General features: G+C 48.0%; 1 long non-coding RNA gene across 4 annotated transcripts in view; it reads right to left on the bottom strand.

Annotated features, from left to right (window-relative positions):
* The window catches only part of LOC103349260 (uncharacterized), a 56763-nt gene extending 39296 nt beyond the window's left edge, over nt 1-17467 (bottom strand). For 3 of the 4 annotated variants that reach the window (XR_007921529.2, XR_007921526.2, XR_007921530.2), the window contains exons 1-2: nt 17352-17467; nt 16997-17160 (exon numbers count right to left, since the gene is read on the bottom strand). This is a non-coding gene — a long non-coding RNA (uncharacterized lncRNA). Of the gene's footprint in view, nt 1-497; nt 7563-16996; nt 17161-17351 lie in introns of those variants that run through there. The other variant, XR_007921527.2, reaches the window with a different exon arrangement.
* Between the last annotated feature and the right edge of the window lie 1120 nt (nt 17468-18587).

The following is an 18587-nucleotide window of genomic DNA, read 5'->3' as shown; positions in this document are numbered from 1 at the left end:
TCTGTTCCATTAGTTTATGTGCCTGTTTTTATACTAGCACTGTATTATTGTAGTTACAGTAGTTCCTTAATGTGTCTTTAAATTTAACGTTGTTATGCGTCCATCTGTTATTTTATTCAAGATTGCTTTGGATATTTGCTTATACTGATGTTTCCAAAAACATTTTAGAAATTCATTTTCTTTTTTTTTTTTTATTTTTTTGACAGGCAGAGTGGACAGTGAGAGAGAGAAACAGAGACAAAGGTCTTCCTTTTGCCGTTGGTTCACCCTCCAATGGCCACCACGGCCGGCGCACTGCCGCCGGCGCACCGCGCCTATCTGAAGGCAGGAGCCAGGAGCCAGGAGCCAAGTGCTTCTCCTGGTCTCCCATGGGGTGCAGGGCCCAAGCACTTGGGCCATCCTCCACTGCACTCCCTGGCCACAGCAGAGAGCTGGCCTGGAAGAGGGGCAACCGGGACAGAATCCGGCGCCCCAACCGGGACTAGAACCTGGTGTGCCGATGCCGCAAGGCGGAGGATTAGCCTATTGAGCTGCGGCGCTGGCAAAAATTCATTTTATAATTTGGGGGATTCAATTGTATTTTGATGGGTATTGTATAGAATCTGTTAATTTTTAATGATATTACTTTTTTCCAATCCATGAACAAGGAGGCCTTTCCATTTTTTTGTGTGTCTTGTTCAATTTTTTTCATAAGTTTTTCTAAAATTTTCATGGTAAACATTTTTTACTTTCTTGGTTAAATGGATTTCAGGGCATTATATATAGGTTGTAGCTATTGTGATGAAGATTGTCCTTATAACTTATTTCTCAACAAGTTTAAGGGACCAGCATTGTGACATAGTGGGTTAAGCCACTGCGTGTGATGCTGGCATCTCATATAGGTGTCAGTCCAAGTCCTAGCTGCTTCCTGCTAATGCACCTGGGAAGGCAGTAGAAAATGGTCCAAATCCTTGAGCCACTGCACCCACATGGGAGACCCAGATGAAGCTCCTGGCTCCTGGCTTTGGCCTGTCCCAGCCTCAGTCATAGTGGTCATTTGGGGAATGAACCAGTGGATGGAAGATATTTCTCTCTCTTTCTCTTTGCTTTTCAAATAAGTAAACATTTTTTAAAAAAAATATTACTGGTTTACAAAAATGCTACTGACTTTTGTGTATTGATTTTGTATCCTACAACTTTACTTTATCAATTCTAATAGTTTCTCGGTGAAGATTTTTCAGATGCTTTCACTATAAAGAAACATTAAATTCTTGAAAAGAGAAATATAAGTACTTTGGACATAACACAATGGATACATGTAGCAAAACATCACATACAAAAATATGTAATTTTTATGTCTGTCAAATTTTTAAATAAAAAAAATTTAAGGATTCATATCAGCTACAGAGAGATAGTGGGATTTTTTTCTGTCCTATTTACATGCCTTTTAATTTATTTCTAGTACCTAGTTTTTCTGGTTAAAACTAAATTTAATAAAAGTAGTGAAAGTTCACATCTTTGGTTCCAGATCTTAAAGGAAGGGCTTTCATTTTTTACTGTTCAATATGATTTTGATTGTAGGTTTGTCATATATAAATAGCTTTTATTATGTGGAGGTATTTTTTTTACTTTATTTATTTATTTGAGAGGTATAGTTACAGATAGTGAGAGGGAGAGACAGAGAGAAAGGTCTTTCATCCACTGGTTTACTCCCCAAATGGCCACAATGGCTGGAGCTGCACCAATCCGAAGCCAGTAGCCAGGAACTTCTTTCAGGACTCCCATAAGGGTGCAGGGGCCCAAGGACTTGTGCCATTATCTACTGTTTTCCCAGGCCATATAAGAAAGCTGGATCGAAAGAGGAGCAGTCGGGACTAGAACCAGCGCACATATGGCATACTGGCACCACAGGCAGAGGATTAATCTACTGCGCCACAGCACTGGCCCCAATATATTCTTTATATACATAATTTGTTCAACGTTTTTAATGAATGAATGTTGAATTTTATTAAATGTATTTTCTGCATCTATCAAGATGATCATATGATTTTTTGTCTGTCATTCTGTTGATGTGATATATTACATTTATTGATTTACACATGTTTGACTATCATTCTACACCTGAGATAAGTCCCCATGGTCAGGGTGAATGCTCTTTTAATTTGCTGATTTGCTGTTGGATTTTATTTGCTAGTATTTTGTTGAGAATTTTTTTTTTTTTGGACAGGCAGAGTTAGACATTGAGAGAGAGAGAGAGACAGAGAGAAAGGTCTTCCTTTTCCATTGGTTCACCCCCCAAATGGCAGCTATGGCCACTGTGCTGTGGCCGGCGCGCTGCGCCGATCTGAAGCCAGGAGCCAGTTTCTTCCCCCTGGTCTCCCATGTGGGTACAGGGCCCAAGTATTTGGGCCATCCTCCACTGCCTTCCCAGGCCACAGCAGAGAGCTGGACTGGAAGAGGATCAACCGGGACAGAATCTGGCGCCCCAACCGGGACTAGAACTCGGGGTGCTGGTGCCGCAGGTGGAGGATTAGCCTAGTGAGCTTTTTTGCATCTTTATTCATCAGGGATACTGGTCAGTAATTTTTTTTGTGTGTGTGTGAATCAAGATAGTGCTAGCCATATAGAAGAGTTTCCTAATTTTAAATTTTGAAATAGTGTGAAAAGAATTAGTGTTAGTTCTTGAAGTTTTCAGACTTTCTATGTCTTCATGGTTCAATCTGGGAAAGTTATATGTATCTAGAAATTTATCCATTTCACACAAGTTTTTCAATGTCCCACACTCAGTTGCTCATAATAGTCCCTGATGATCCTTTGTATTTGTATAACAGCAGTTACCATATTTTCTTTTTCATCTCTGATTTTTATTAATTTGATTTTTTCTCTTTTCTTAGCTGCCTAGTCAAAGTATTATCAATTTTCTATTTTCAATAATCCAACTCTTGATATCATTAATGCTTTCTGTTGTTTTCTTAGTTTTGACTTAATTTGATTCCACACTAAAATTTTAAAGATTATTTATTTTTCTCAAAGACAGAGTTGGGGGAAGATAGAGAGACTCTTCCCTACACTGGTTAATTCCCCAAATGACCACAACAGCCAGGTCTGGGCCAGGCCAAAGCCAGGAGCCAAGAACTCCATGTCTCCCACATGGGTGGAAAAACCCAAGCACTTGGACCATAATGAACAGCCTCCATATGCACATTAGCAGGAAGCTGGATCAGAAGCAGAGCAGCTGGGACTTGAACAGGCACTCTTATATCAGATGCCAGCATCTCCAACAGTGGTTTAAACCTCACTGCACAACAATGCTGCCCTTTGCACTAATTTTTATTATTTCTTTCTTTCCATAGAATTTGAATTTGGTTTCTTCCAATTGTTTTAGGTCCTTGAAGTGCATCATTATCTTGTTTACATAATTTCTTTCTTTTATTGATGTCTGTACTTATTGCTATACACTTCCTTCTTAGTACTGCCTTTTCTGCATCCTGTAAGTTTAGGGATGTTATGTTTCTATTTTCACTAGTTTGATTTTGATTTCTTCAATAACCCAGTCTCATTCAGGAGCATGCTCTTCAGTTCTTCAGTCTGTATTTGTATAATTGCTAAAGTCCCTTTTGTTGTTGATTTCTATTCCAATGTGATCAGAAAAGATACATAAAATGATTTCATTTTTTTAATCTGCTTAGACTTGTTTTGTGGTCTAGTATATGATCTATCCTTGAGAATATTCAATGTGATTATAACAATAATCTGTACTCTTCAGCTGTTGGATAAAATGTTCTGTAAATGTGTTAGGTCCATTTGTTTTAAGTATATAGTTTTTTTTTTAAGATTTATTTATTTATTTGAAAGTCAGAGTTACACAGAGAGAAGAGAGGCCGAGACAGAGGGAGAGGTCTTCCACCCGATGGTTTACGCCCCAGATGGCCGCAACAGCGGAGCTGCAATGATCCGAAGCCAGGAGCCAGGAGCTCCCCCTTGGTCTCCCACATGGGTTTAGGGGCCCAAGGACTTGGGCCATCTTCTACTGCTTTCCCAAGCCATAGCAGAGAACTGGATCAGTAGTGTAGCAGCCCATATGGGTGGTGAGGGCCTGAAGCCACAAGGCATGGTTTTGTACTGAGATGAGGAGAGCATGCAGACCCCTGATAACTGTCTTGGCCAGGTTCCAAAGCCGTGCATCCATTCTGATGCCAGAATAGGTAGGGCACACAGCCCCTTGGCTGCTGACTTTGTGAGAACCCAAAGCCCCAGAAGCAGGCCAGGCATATTCACAGTCCTGAGAGCATGCACAGTTCAAAGCAGCAGTGAGTAGGTGGAGCTGCATCACATCTACTGCACTGTGTGATTCACAGTGGCAGTGACAAATGCCCTTGGTGTCAGAGGAGGAGAGGGAGTTGAAGGATGGGCCCATATCTGAGGGTAAAGTGCTCCTAACTCTAGGGTCGTGGGGTCCCAATCCCTCTGCTGCTTTTCACTTCCTGTCCTCTGTGGTACAGTGCACTGCATGCATTTGGGTGCAAGGCTTACTGGTATACTAACTCTACTTAGATGCACAAGTCTGCAGTCTTATGTATTGTGAAATGTCTATAGAGCCCTAGTTATGGGGATAGATGGGGACCTCTGTCTTCTAGGGCAGTGTAGAGTCAAAATGACTCCTTTCTCCAGATTCTTTCGCCTGTGCTCTGCAGGTTATGGGAGATATACGGTGAGTTCCTTCTCTGAATCAAAATTATCAGCCATGAGCTCTCCTTACTAAGCTCTTGGTCTGTGGAGCCTGTAGATGCCTCCTGCATCCAGCATTGTCTGGTAAGGTAATCATGCAGATGGGATCTACTGAGGCTCTCTCATTCAGGGGAAAGGGGATTCTCCATGGCGACTGCTCTGGGGTCTCAGTTGCTGGTTGGCTTTGTGTCTCTCCCCATGATGCCATTCCAGGTCTATGTGCCCCTAAAAGTTTCCATTATTCATGATTGAGCCCCAGTGCTTGTCATCAGGCATTCATATGAAGATGAAGTTATTTTCATTTTTTATTTGAGAAATAGAGGAGTTCTACTGTCCACTTTTTCATTCCACAAATGCCTGAAACACCTAGAGCTGGGCCAACCAGAAGCCAGAAGCCTAGACTCAATCCAGGTCTCCCACATGGGTGACAGGGACCTAAGTACTTAAACCATCACCTGCTCTTTCTCATGGTGTGCATTAGCAGAAAGCCAGAATAAGGAGCAGAGCTGGGACTTGAACCCACTGCACCAAATGCCAAATCCCAAAGATGCAGCAGTTTCTTTGTTTTGGTTCTTTCCTTGTAGAGGATGAGGCAAATGCTAAACACCTCTATTTGGCCTTTTTGGAAGTTTCCAGAAGATCTACTTTGAATTTTTTGAAGAACTGATAAACTGCTTTTCCCAACAAATACATCATTTTATAATCCTACCAACAGTGTACAAGAACTCCAAAACATTCTTAAAGCAGCGGTGCCCATATCCTCAGAGTATATACTGCAAAACTTTGAGGAAATACCTGAAACTGTATACAGAAAACAGCCCTGTGTGTGTGGCTGTAATTACTTCTGCAGTATGTAACTGGCATAGCAAAACTAGCATGAATTTCTTTTTGCTACTTTAGCTTTCCACAGAGAAAAGATTCCAGAGAAAAGATTCATTATCACCATTGGTCTTGGCAGCCTCGGCACATATTTTCTTCCCTTGAGTCAAGAACATTTTTTAAAAAGATTTTATTTACTTTTTTGACAGGTAGAGTTACAGACAGTGAGAGGGAAAGACAGAGAGAAAGGCCATCCATCCACTGGTTCACTCCCCAAATGGCCATTGCGGCCAGAGCTGGGCAGGAGCCAGGAGCTTGTTTCGGGTTTCCCACAGGGGCCCAAGCATGTGGGTCGTGGGTCATCTTCCACTGCTTTCCCAGGCCATACAGAGAGCTGGATCCGAAGTGGAGCAGCCAAGACTAGAACCAGCAGCCAGATGAAATGCCGGCACCACAGGTGGAGGATTAACCTACTGTGCCACAGCGCTAGCTCTTTTATCTTCTCACTTGAGGAAGTACCATAACGATCTGGACAGGCAGAGTGGACAGTGAGAGAGACAGAGAGAAAGGTCTTCCTTTGCCGTTGGTTCACCCTCCAATGGCTGCCGTGGCCGGCGCACTGTGGCTGGTGCACCGCGCTGATCCGATGGCAGGAGCCAAGTACTTCTCCTGGTCTCCCACGGGGTGCAGGGCCCAAGGACTTGGGCCATCCTCCACTGCACTCCCTGGCCACAGCAGAGAGCTAGCCTGGAAGAGGCGCAACCAGGACAGAATCCGGCGCCCCGACCAGGACTAGAACCCAGTGTTCCAGCACCGCAAGGCGGAGGATTAGCCTATTGAGCCGCGGCACCGGCCCCTCACTACTCTTACACTTGGGGTTATTTAAAGTAAAATAAGAGTTACATGAATAGAAGCACTATGACATCGCAGCAGCGAATCTGATAACTGAGATACTATCAAGTGACTAACAAGTAGATTAGGCATACATTAGGGCTGCACTAGACAAAAGGGTGATTATGTTCTAGGCAGAATGAAATATGACTGCACAAGATTTCTTCATGTGGCTCAACATGACACAGCTGAAAAGTTACAAATTATTTGTGGGATTTTTCCACTTAACATTTTCAGACATTGGTTGACTCTAACTGAAGCTACAGATAAGGGAGGACTGTTGCGTTTATTAAAACTTTTATGATGAAATACTTTGGACAATATGCAAAGTCAGCAGGGCAGTGTGGTAAGTTCCTCCATGGGTTCAGCCACACCGAAGCCAGCATCCCGCCTTCTTCTTTGCAATTCCATCTTCTCACAATTCCCAAAGGACTTAACCTTTCAGTTATTTAGGCAAAATCTGCACAGATTGAGACATCTGAATCTTGGCTGCCCAGTGTTTACATGTGAGTCACGCCCTGGCAGGGTATGGGACTTTCCATTTCCTCCAGCCATCATCATCACCAAAAAGCAGGTGTCATTGTCACCTAAAATCAGCCTGACCCCCTGCCATGCATATTCTCCCCTCCTGGGCCTCTTCCCCTTAGTATGGAGTCTGTGAGATCCCTGGGGACTGCTGTGTGTCAAAGTCCATCCCTTGTCCTGGCTGTGAGGTTCCAGGTGTGGATGCACCACACTTTGATCCTCGGTCCCTCTGCAAAGGACACCGAGGTATTTTCTGGCTCCAGGTTGCTGTGAATGATCCTGCTGTGTGGATTCAGTTTCTGTCTCTCGGAGGCAGAGTGGAATTTCCAGGTCGCGTGGTAAGAATGTGTTTAGATGACTTTCACAGAACGGGCAGTCTTGGTTTGCAGTACAGCGATGGTGGCCTGCCCTGTTGTCCAGAAGTGCCTCAAGCCCTTGAAAGTTCTGTACTGCAGTGATGCTTCAGAAGCCTGGGGGAGCCTAAGCTCAGGCGTGGTTCAGGTGCTCATCAAACTCAGATGACTGAGAATGATTTTGTATTGGGTTGGTGCTGCCTCCACTTCTTTCCTCCAAATTCCTTTTCTGCTTCACAGTCAGCACAAATAACTGTGTTCACATTCCTACAGTGAGATGGGAGTCTGCTGAGATGAGAAGCTTGAATCAATGGCATTTTGCTCATAAAGAAGCCGTTATCCCCATCCACCCTCCTTCACTTCCTGCCTCCTGCAGGTCGTCTGGGCTGAGTACTGGGAGAAGCTGTCCATAGACAGGCTGCCTGGCCCCTGCTCTAGTGCACACCCTGTGGAACATAACTGGGGAGGTGCCCAGCTCCTATCAGGGCCAGCCCCTCAATGGCACCTACAACTCACAGCTGCCTGAGAGACTGGATTATATCCTGGAGGACACCTGCCCTCTCTACCTCTACTTGAACCACAGAGTCAGGGGGTAGGGAGCAGCATCTGCATTTACAAGCAGCCCCTGCAGTGCCATACACCTCACCCCTCTCACTCCCTCCAGCTCCTCCATCTCAGCTGCCCATGCTGAACTTAGGATTGGTTCCCCACAAATCCTGTGTGTGCAGGTGTGTGGTCAAAAATAAGTTAGGACCCATAGGCCTTTCTCAGGTGAAGAGTCTGGGGGCTCCCTCCACATCAGAGCTAGATACCTTTTTCTTGGGGTTAACAAACATTTATAGGTTGTGAGAGAGTCAGAATGGCTGGAAACATCCTGGGGTTTGGATTTAGCAGAGAACCTGGAACTTTATGGAAGAATAGCAGCTACCAGGGAAAGCCTGTCTTCTAGGTGGCTGCAGGTTGACCTTGTACCTGATGAGGACTTGGACCTGGTAGAATTGTCCAGGGAACAAAGTGGTCAGAACAAAGGGTCAGAGCCAGGGTCAAGGCCATGTGTTAATCTGATGCCAGGTGTGTATGGGGTGGACCAGAACACCATGGGGTACCCAGTAGCTCCCATCCCTGACTCACTCCTCCAGAGCCCTGTTCTCACTGGGCTCTCACAATGGCCTGAGCCCCACCAGGCTGAGAGGTAAGCCTATATTGTAAAAATAAAGTAGGCTGCTATGCCCAGCATGGGCAGAGTAATTTCCCCATCTTGCCATGTACAGCCAGGGTCATAAGGTGAGGAGCTTGGGCCCTAGCTTCCCACAGGGGCAGCCCAAAGCTTTCCTAGGAGGTGGCTCTGAAACACAAGTCTGTTTCCACTCACTTGGTTGCCGCATCTCCATCTTGAGCCACTAGAGGGAGCTAGGGGACTTAGAGTCCCAGGTGGGGCTGGAGTGGAATTTTCAGCAGGGTGGTGGTTCCTCAGCATGCCTGAGCTGTCCCTGCCTAGAACGAAGCCTCAGGCACTGGACCACAGGCTGGTGGCCATGTACCTGGTGCCCCTGAGCTCACAAGGAGGAGGTAATGGTGCCCTCTCCTGTAACCATGCATGACAAGGATGACAGCACCCTCCATTTCCTGGGACATCAAGCAGGAGGAATGCAGTAAAGCAAGAGACGCTTGCCTGTAGGTCCGCCTGTCTGACATCTGCTGGCTCTGTGCCTGTCTCCAGGGTGCAGAGGGGAAGCAGACTCATCAGCACCCAGCACTGACTCAGGAGGACACCCAGCATTGGGATAGGCCCAAGGCCACTGGTGCTCACTGGTGCCACTGCCCCGAGTTGGGAGATAGCTGTCAGGAGGGCACTCTGCTAACGAGGCTCATGGAGAAGAGTGGAGAGCATGCACCTGTGAGCCTGACTGGGTACACTTGAGTGACTGTGGGGCCCTGACAGGTGGCGCCTCCAAAGTGCCCTGTGGCCTTGCCCAAGCTCCTCGAGCCCGGTGTGCAGAAAATGCTTGAAGGATAGGGTTCTGCTGCTCCAGGCTTGAATTCAAGCTCTGCCTTCTGTCACTGAGTAACCATGACCTTAGGGGAGACTGGGAGTGTTCATTGTGCTCCACAGGGAGCTGTGTCAGCACAGTGCCAGGTGTCTGCTCTGATTCTCTTTATGGGAAGTCTGTGGATGCCCATCACATCTGTTGCAAAGATGAGCCAAAGACCCCATGGGGACTTGATCCCAGGTCAGCCTGTCTCCACAACCAATGTGACAGCACGCAGCTGAGTGCCCTTGGGACATACCAGATCACATCACTCCCACCCCCACTACACCCTCTGCATCATGTCTTCAACACTGGTGTGGTGGTAAGAGTCAGATCTGCTCCCTGGGGTTACCTGAGCCTGGTGGCCTTCTGCGTGCAGCACTCACCCAAGGAGAGCTTGACCCCAGTGAATGACAGCCTCACGGGGGCAACTGTGCAGAATTCCAGCAAGAAGGGCAGCCCTGCACAAGATCTTCTGGCATGAAGCCTCCAAACTGGACCCTTTCAGGACTGCACATGAATCTGCACTGACCGTGCCAGGCTCACAAGCTTAGCTGCCCCTGCAAGGCTTGGAGGGGAGGTGCTGCTGCCATCCCAGAAGCTCCAGCACAGTAGCCACAGCTGGAGTCAGGGATCCTGACACAACTGTCCCACCCTTGGGGCTATGTTTCAGGTGGCCCTGTGCTCACTCAGTGATGGGCATCTTCCATCCCTGCCTGGCACCCTGGCCTCCCTCCCAGCCTATCCCTGTTTCCTGGAATCACTGTGTAAAGAAACCATCTGAACTTTGACCTGCTTCTGGGGGAACCACACCCCATCCTGCCTGGCCTGGTCCCCTGTGTTCCTCAGTCTCTCAGAGAACCAGGCTCCCACCTGCCCAAGGGAAGAAAACTCCCCTGCCATCTCTGTGAACTCTGTGTAAGACAGACCACAACACCCCCACTCAATCGTCCCATCTCCACTGAGCAAGCCTTGTGTGCAGGGCACACACTGATGCACAGATACAGGAAATACAGGGCTGGCCATGGAGTCTGGGGCACAGAGCTGCTGGGTGCTATGGCAGTTTAGTATATATGTGCCAGGGCCTGGGGCTACAGAGAGGTGCCCTGGTGACACACACATCATACACACATCCATCATACACATATAGCACAAACACTACACACACACACACACACACATCCATACGTACACCACACACACTATGCTCCTACATATACCAATCAGACCTATACACTTGCCACACACACTGTGCACACATACATACCACACAACCCCCCACACTAGACAGCACACGTATAGAGTGTAGGCCCATAAACACTCTAAACATACACCATACATAACATATACATATACACACACATACAACACATGTGCACATTACACATACAACCTATATACACACACATCCCCCATATTCACATATATACACTAAATGCACATACTTCATACATACACCAAGCACACATAAGCTGTACTTATATATACATACACAGCACAGCACACATCCCCATAGACACAAATGCCCACACACAGGAGGCCATGGAGGGTACTGAGCTCAAGCCCATGAGGGACAATGAGAAACATGAGCTCATGTTCATGTGTGTCAGGAGCCCAGGGAGCACTGCCCTGAGTCTCCAGCTGACACTGTGAGTGAGTGTGAAAGCAGCACACAGGTGAGCCAAGATGCCCTTTCCTAGACCATGGATTGCTGCCCAGGTAGCCCCAGGACAGGTTCTCGGTGGCAGAACATCGACCAGTAGGGCCTGGGTCAGGTCTGGTCCCAAGCCACACACAGTGGCATGTGCCTGTGTCCTGGCTGCTCTGGAAAAAGGGAGTCTCTCATCTTAGGACCCCCCTGGGGCGGGGAGGTGCTGTAAAAACTATCCATTTCCGGAGGGAGATCCCTGAGCTGTGTCCTCACACAGGGTTCCCACCAAAGGCAGGTGGTCATTGACAGGGACAAGTGCCTGCTGGAAAACCCTGAGCACAAGAGCCAGGGGAGGATGGCTCCAGGCCATGGACAGGAAGGGCTCTGGCATGCGTTCCCATCAACACTAAGTCCTCTGAGTACATCCTCCAGCATGGGTGAGCTACCCGCATGCCTCCAGGTGCAATCTGGTCTCAGGGCATGGGCACAGGAGGGAGCCCAGCACTACTTGGACAGGGGCTTCCCCCTCCACTCTCCGCATGCTCTGGATGCAGCTGTGCCTGCCCACTACCTCACTCACTCCTTCCCCCACACGAGGAGCGGACAAAGCAGGGGCAGACTGACGTCCATGGTTCTGAAGTGGAACAGGTGTGATCTGGCCACAGGCACCAGAGACCCAAGCAGCAGGCTTAGGACATGTCCACACCTGTGGCCTCCCCATATGGATATATCAGAGAGGCTGAGTGAGGAGAGCTGGCTCCCCACCCCATAGCTAGCCAAAGTCTAGCCTCAGTATTCCTCTCCAGAGAGAACCAAAGGACCCCCATGCCATCAGTGAGGATGTCACTGGCAGCAGCTCAGACAGGAGCTGAAAATGGGGTAGTTCAGTGCTAAAAAGGATCTAAAATTTCGAAGGGGCCTGGGCCTTTGAGACCCACAGGAGAGTTGCTGAGGAAGGGGTGGGCTTTCTTGGGGGTAGCCCTGGGGACTTTGGATAAGCAGATCCTGGCTCCCTTTTCTGAGACAATGGAGTTGGGGGTAGGGGGCTTTGGATTCTGGGAGCTTTAGGGGCTAGAAGCTGCCCACCAAGAGGACCCCAGGGTGACACTTGTGGAGGGGACACCTTCTACATGTGCTGATACAGCAACATAAGCTGGGGAAGCTAAACCCACTGCAACAGCACCCCGAATGCTCTCCTGACCCCAGGGAAGGCAGATCCCTGACCTCCCAGATAAGCCACTGCAGCCACTCACAAGCACCATTGGCCTTGGTTGCCTCTTGACCTGTGTTCAGCAGCATTGGTGCTGGTTTCAGGTAGGAAGGAAAGAGAAACAGCAAAGAAGGGCAGGTGGAATGCTGCAGACCAGCTAGCCCAAGAGACAACAGATATGACCACAGACCTCTTACACAGTCTGTCCTGAACTGTCCCAATGCAATGGGTACTCCAGCCTTCTGGTCCTCTCCCAGCCCCCTCCTGGCCCATGCAGGGCATTGGCCAGTCATGTGATCTTGGCCTCTGGCTGAGGGTGGAGGCTTCAGTTCCTGTGGCCTTACAGGAGGACCATCAGGAACCAAACATGTTCTAAAGCAAACATTTTATTAGACTTTAGCCAGCAAAGGGGACGAGGGGGCCTGCAAGTAATAGGCACACAGTGGTATCTCGTTAAGTTTTAACAGCAACTAGCTTCTCATGTGTTTATTTGAAGACATGTCCCTTCAGATCTTGTGCCCAGCTTGAGAGAGGATCAGAAGTGCTCTTATTATTGAGTTTTAAGAGTTCCTTGAACATTTTGGATACCAGTCCTCTATCGGACACATGTTATACAAGTATCTACCACTCTGGGGCTTTTCAATTCATTCTCTTACAGTATTTCTTGTTTTCAAAGATTTATTTATTTGAAAGGCAGAGTGAGAGAGAGAGACAGAGAGACAGAGAAAGAGAGCTTCCATCTGCTAGTTCACTCAACAAATGGCTGAAACATCCAGGGCTGGGCCAGGCCAAAGCCAGGAGCCAGGAATTCTATCATGGTCTCCCCTGTGGTGGCAGCGACCCAAGTACTAAGGCCATCTCCTGCTGCTTTCCTAGGGGCGTAAGCAGAGAGCTGGATCAGAACTCACACTCAGATGTAGGATGCTGGCATCACAAGCAGTGGCTCAAAACACTGTGCCACAAAGGCACCTCAGTATCTTTCACAGAGTGAAAATGTTTGACTGTTTCTTTACTTTGGGGACTATGTTTCTGATATTCATCCAAAAAACTCATAAAAGGTTATCTGCTCTTTTCTTCTATAACTTTTATGCATTAAGAGTTATGGTTAGATCTGTGACCAACTTGGAATTAGCTTAACAGAAATAAAGAAGCATGGAGTATTTTTTTTTTGAAACACTTGTATTTTCACATACACAATTTTGCCATCTATAAATATTTGATTTTCTTCATTTCTTTTTTTTAAAAAGATTTTTAAAAAGATTCTTTTTTTTAAAGATTTATTTATTTGTTTGTTTATTTATTTGAAAGTCAGAGTTACACAGAGAGAGAGGGAAAGACACAGAGAGAGAGGTCTTCCATCCGCTGGTTCACTCCCCAAATAACCACAACGGCCAGAACTACACCAATCCAAAGCCAGGAGCCAGGAGCTTCTTCCTGTTTCCCACATGGGTGCAGGGCCCCAAGGACTTGGGCCATCTTCTACTGTTTTCCCATGCCATAGCAGAGAGCAGGATCAGAAGTGGAGCAGGCTGGCCTTGAACCAGTGCCCATATGGGATGCCAACACTGCAGGAAGTGGCTGTAACACACTACGCCACAGCACTGGCCCAAGATTTTCTTCATTTCCAAACTATATGTATTTCCTTACTTTATTGCACCAGCTGGGACTTGTAGTACAATGTGTTTTTTTGTTTGCTTGTTTTGTTTTGTTTTTGACAGGCAGAGTGGACAGTGAGAGAGAGAGACAGAGAGAAAGGTCTTCCTTTTGCCGTTGGTTCACCCTCCGATGGCCGCCTTGGCCTGCGCGGCAGCCAGCGCACCGCGCTGATCCGATGGCAGGAGCCAGGTACTTCTCCTGGTCTCCCATGGGGTGCAGGGCCCAAGCACTTGGGCCATCCTCCACTGCACTCCCTGGCCACAGCAGAGAGCTGGCCTGGAAAAGGGGCAACCGGGACAGAATCCGGCGCCCCGACAGGGACTAGAACCCGGTGTGCCGGCGCCGCAAGGCGGAGGATTAGCCTATTGAGCCACGGCGCCGGCCTGTAGTACGATGTTGATGGAAGTGTTGAGAGGGACCGTTCTTGTTTTGTTCCAGATCTTGTGGAGAGAGCATTCAACCTCTTAGCATGATGTAGCCTTAGTGTTTTTCACAGATACCCTTCATTAGGATGAGAATATTCCCTTCTAGCTCCGGTTTGCTGTCTCAATATCATGAATGGATGCTGAATCTTGACAAATGTGTATGCAGTACCTCCCAATATACGCTTTTAGTATGTGTGTGTCAAAATGGATAGATATTATTGGTTGGATTTTTACACATGGAACCACTCTTATCCTCCTGGATGACCTATCCTTCTTGGTCCCTATCCAGGACTTGTGTGATGAAATTAGCAGACCTGAATCTTTAGTGTTCAAGCCACTTGGGACTTTGTTCCCAATCCTAAATCAAAAACTGCAGTGGAGTTTCAAGTCCACTGTAAGCTTCATGGTATTCAGTTCAACAGGTGCTTTTCTGTCCTCTCTGACTTGAGAGGCTCACTCTGTTGCCTCAGTTTACCTGGCCTCACCCTGTGCTGGACTGCTGATCACACCAACATTGCACAGTCACCCTCACTGTGCCAACAGCCAGAGGTTTGAGAAGGAGTCAGCATCCAGGGGCCAGCTGTGTCATGGATTTGTGTAAATACAGGTCCATTGGAATGCAGCCAGGCCCCTGCCACTGGTTTACATACTAAGTAGGGCTGCTCTAGCCACCACAGTAGACTGACTGGTGATACCTGTAATGATGTGGCCTACGGTTACAACTCTTTATCTGGCCCACTACAGGCAATGCTGGCTAATCTCAGTGTACAGCATTGTTGGTTCTGCTCACAGACATGCAGACTGGGCAGAGACAGCTGGTGAGCTACCAGGCTGGGATCCTAGGAAGGTTCATCACACATATGTGTGACACACCAGGACCCTGGGCTCCTGCACTCTTCTATCTTGTATTCTTTAGAGCAGGGTGGCTATCATTGGACATTTGGTCTGGAAGCTCCAGGCTCTGGCAACAAGCAAATTAGATGGAGGCCAGTACATCTCCACAGTGTGCTGCAGAGGTCAGCAGTGTCAAGCTATACACTCCAGGGACCAGGGCAGTCATGAGGTCACCCCAGGCTGAGCTGGCTCAGAGCCCCTCTTAATGAAGTAGGGTTGTCATCTCCTTGTACAAGAAAGGAGGGGTTGATGCCCACATACCCTACTGAAGTAACTGATTCGAGTCCCAGCTTCTCTGATTCTGACCCAGCTTCCTCGCGCACACACCCTGGAAGGAAACATGATGACTGAAGTAGTTGGGTCCCTGCCACCCATGTGGGAGACCTAGATCTGGACTGAGTTCCAAGCTCCTGGCTTTGGACTAGCCTAGCCCTGGATGTTGGGAGCATCTTTCCTCTCAGTCACTCTTGCTCACTCTCTCATTCAGATAAAATTAAAATAAATTTTTAAAGATTTATTTATCTATTTGAAAGGCAGAGCTACAGAGAGGCAAAGGCAGAGGCAGAGAGAGAGAGAGAGGTCTTCCATCTGCTGGTTCATTCCCCTCCCCAAATGGCCATGATGGTTGGAGCTGAGTAGATCTGAAGTCAAGAGCCCAGAGCCTCTTCTGGGTCTCCCACTGCTTTCCCAGGCACATTAGCAGGGAGTTGGATCAGGAGTGTAGCAGCTAGGACTCAAACCAGCACCCATATGGGATGTCAGCACTGCAGGCAACAGCTTTACCCGCTACGCCAGAGTTCTGGCCTCAAAAATAATTTTTTTTAAATGGCAGAACTCTCACAGGGGTAGTGAGTGGCTCTCCTGGAAGGCACTATTCCTACCTGTCTGGGCTCCTCCTCATGTGGGCCTGGGTTAAACCTCTCTTCTCGGCCTCCTCTCCCCTCTGAAGGGGTTTCTCTGAGGCACAGGGTTCTGAAGAGCATCCCTCTGTGTCTCCAACCCTGACAAAGGCCTCTCAGTCACACAGGGGTACATCTGCTGGGTACTTGCCTTCATCCCAATCTGAGACTCCTATCACTCCCATTCAGTGTCCCCAACACTCATCTTACCCCCAGCTACCCAACAAAAAACCCAGCTTCCAATCAGAATGGCTCAGAGATGACAAGGCATTTGAGAGAGGTGAACTCTAACTGGGTATTGAGAAAATTAAGCTACGCTGTAGGTCATGTATAATAAAAACAATCAGCTCCCATGTCCCCTGCGCTGGGGCAACTGTGGGAATAGATTTGAGGCCTGACTCCTCCATGCCAGGCCCCAATGCTCTTCCCAGTATGGGACCCAGGAGCCACTTTCCAGTCATAAAGTTTATTTGCTCTCGGGGGCCTTACTGACTGGGGGCAGCCACAAGATGCCCAGGGGGCTATACTGGAAAGCAGGAACAAATGCCGTATTCAAGTTCCAGCCCTAGTTCCTCTAGGATGTGGGAAAGTGCAAAGCCCTGTTTCTTCTTCTGTTTTGCAATAGAATACACAGAACGCCTTTCAGCAGCTATGCCCAGACTACTCGCCACTCAGGTCTGGAAGCACGAATGTTAAGTTGCCTTAATAGATGCTGAGATTCTTATACAGCACTTCCTCTTTCATTCTTTGGTATTGAGACTCCTGCTTAGTTGAAAGGGGCCTAACATGCATGGCCCCACAAACATAACAGTTACTCCCATCCATCTGATGAGAAGGGGACACAACCCCAAAGCCAGGTGGACAGCAAGGAGGGTGACAGCCAGGCAGAGGCAGCCCCTGGCCCTCCTCCCAGCTCACAGGAAGAGCTCTCCTTACCTGGCTTGAAATCCAGGCATCCTAGAGTGTCTCTGACTGCTGGAGGGCAGGGGCTCCCCACTCCAACCTAGCAAGTGTATCCTTGTCTCTGGTGTGTTCACAGAAGGCCCGGCTACCTCACCTGTGGTCAGTGCCAATCAGAACATGTTTCAAGGACACAGCTCCTGGACAGACACAAAGGGCATATTTTCACCCACCCCAAAGGGTCATGGTGAGGAAGGAACAAAATGACTATGCAGGCACTCACAATGGGCACTGCTGAGTACTCAGCTGGCATCACCATCAGCACCAGCACCACCCACCCATGAGCCCCTGTCCCCACATAAGCAGGACAAGAAGACAGCAGCCCAGTCACCTCTGTCCTGAATCCATCTGCCTCTGCATAATGTGCCTCTTGCCTAGGAAAGGAACACTAGTAGGTCACTAGAAAACCAGTGTCCTCTACACACTACAGAGCAAGGAGGAAGGGTGCTTGGCAACAGCGACATCATGGAGCTCTTCTAGCCCTGTCACAATGGCACCCTCCCAGGTCAGCAGGGCCTGAAGTCAGGGTTCTTTCTCATGCCTCTGAACTGACAAAAATCTGCTAGAGGTACAGGTAGTAGGTCACAGCAGGTTAAGCCTCCACTTGGGACACCTGCATCTCACAGGTCCTGCCTGTTTTCAATCCAGTTTCCTGCTAATGCACACTCTGGGAGCAGCAGATGATGGCTCAAGTATTTAAACCCCTGCCACCCATGCAGGAGACCTTGATGGAGTTCCTGGCTCCTGGCTTTGGCCTTGCCCAACCCCAGCTCTTGTGAGCATGTGAGCAATAAAACAGTAGTTGGAAGATATATATCTCTCTTGTTCTCTCACTCTGCCTTTCAAATAAACAAAAATGTTAATAAACATTAAAAAAAACACTAATAAAACCCCTAAGGCCAGTGCTGTGATGTAGCAGGTACCATATGGGCACCAGCTCATGCCCCAGCTGCTCCTCTTCTAATCCAGCTCTCTGCTTATGGTGTGATAAAGCAGAGGAAGATGGCCCAAGTGCTTGGATCCCTGCACCAGCATGGAAGACCCAGAAGAAGCTCCTCGCTCCTGGCTTCGGATAGGCCCAGCTCTGGCCATTGCAGCCATTTGGAGAGTGAAACAGCAGATGGAAGACCTTTCTCTCTGTCTCTCCCTCTCTGTCTGTGACTCTGCCTCTCAAATAAGTAAATAAAATCTTAAAAGAAAAAACCCTAGAGGCACATCTTGTGATCTCTCCAAGGCCCATGTGAGGAAGGCATGTCTATGGCAGATGTGCTATGGACCCAGGTGTGCCAGAACCAGCTGTCACCATAGATCAAAATTGCAAACACCTGAAGCCCTCTACTTCTCCTTTTCTCCCTCTGCAAATATATTTTGCATCAACTTTTTAAGCCTATCATTTTGAATTAAAGTTATATAGTGAGCTCTGCACATGCCTCCCCTGGCTTCCTGAAGTTCCTCTCTGAGTGTGTCCTGTCCCACACCTCCCCTGGTTGGGACAGTGGGGAGGGCACTGGGTGACTGAAGATCATCTGCTTGGGACTGCAAACCAGCAACGCCCAGGCCGGAGAAG

The sequence above is a fragment of the Oryctolagus cuniculus genome, chromosome 10 (assembly GCF_964237555.1).
Source record: "Oryctolagus cuniculus chromosome 10, mOryCun1.1, whole genome shotgun sequence".
Classification (NCBI taxonomy): domain Eukaryota; kingdom Metazoa; phylum Chordata; class Mammalia; order Lagomorpha; family Leporidae; genus Oryctolagus; species Oryctolagus cuniculus.
The sequence above is the reverse complement of the archived record's forward strand: the minus strand, read 5'-3'. Positions and strand labels throughout refer to the sequence as shown.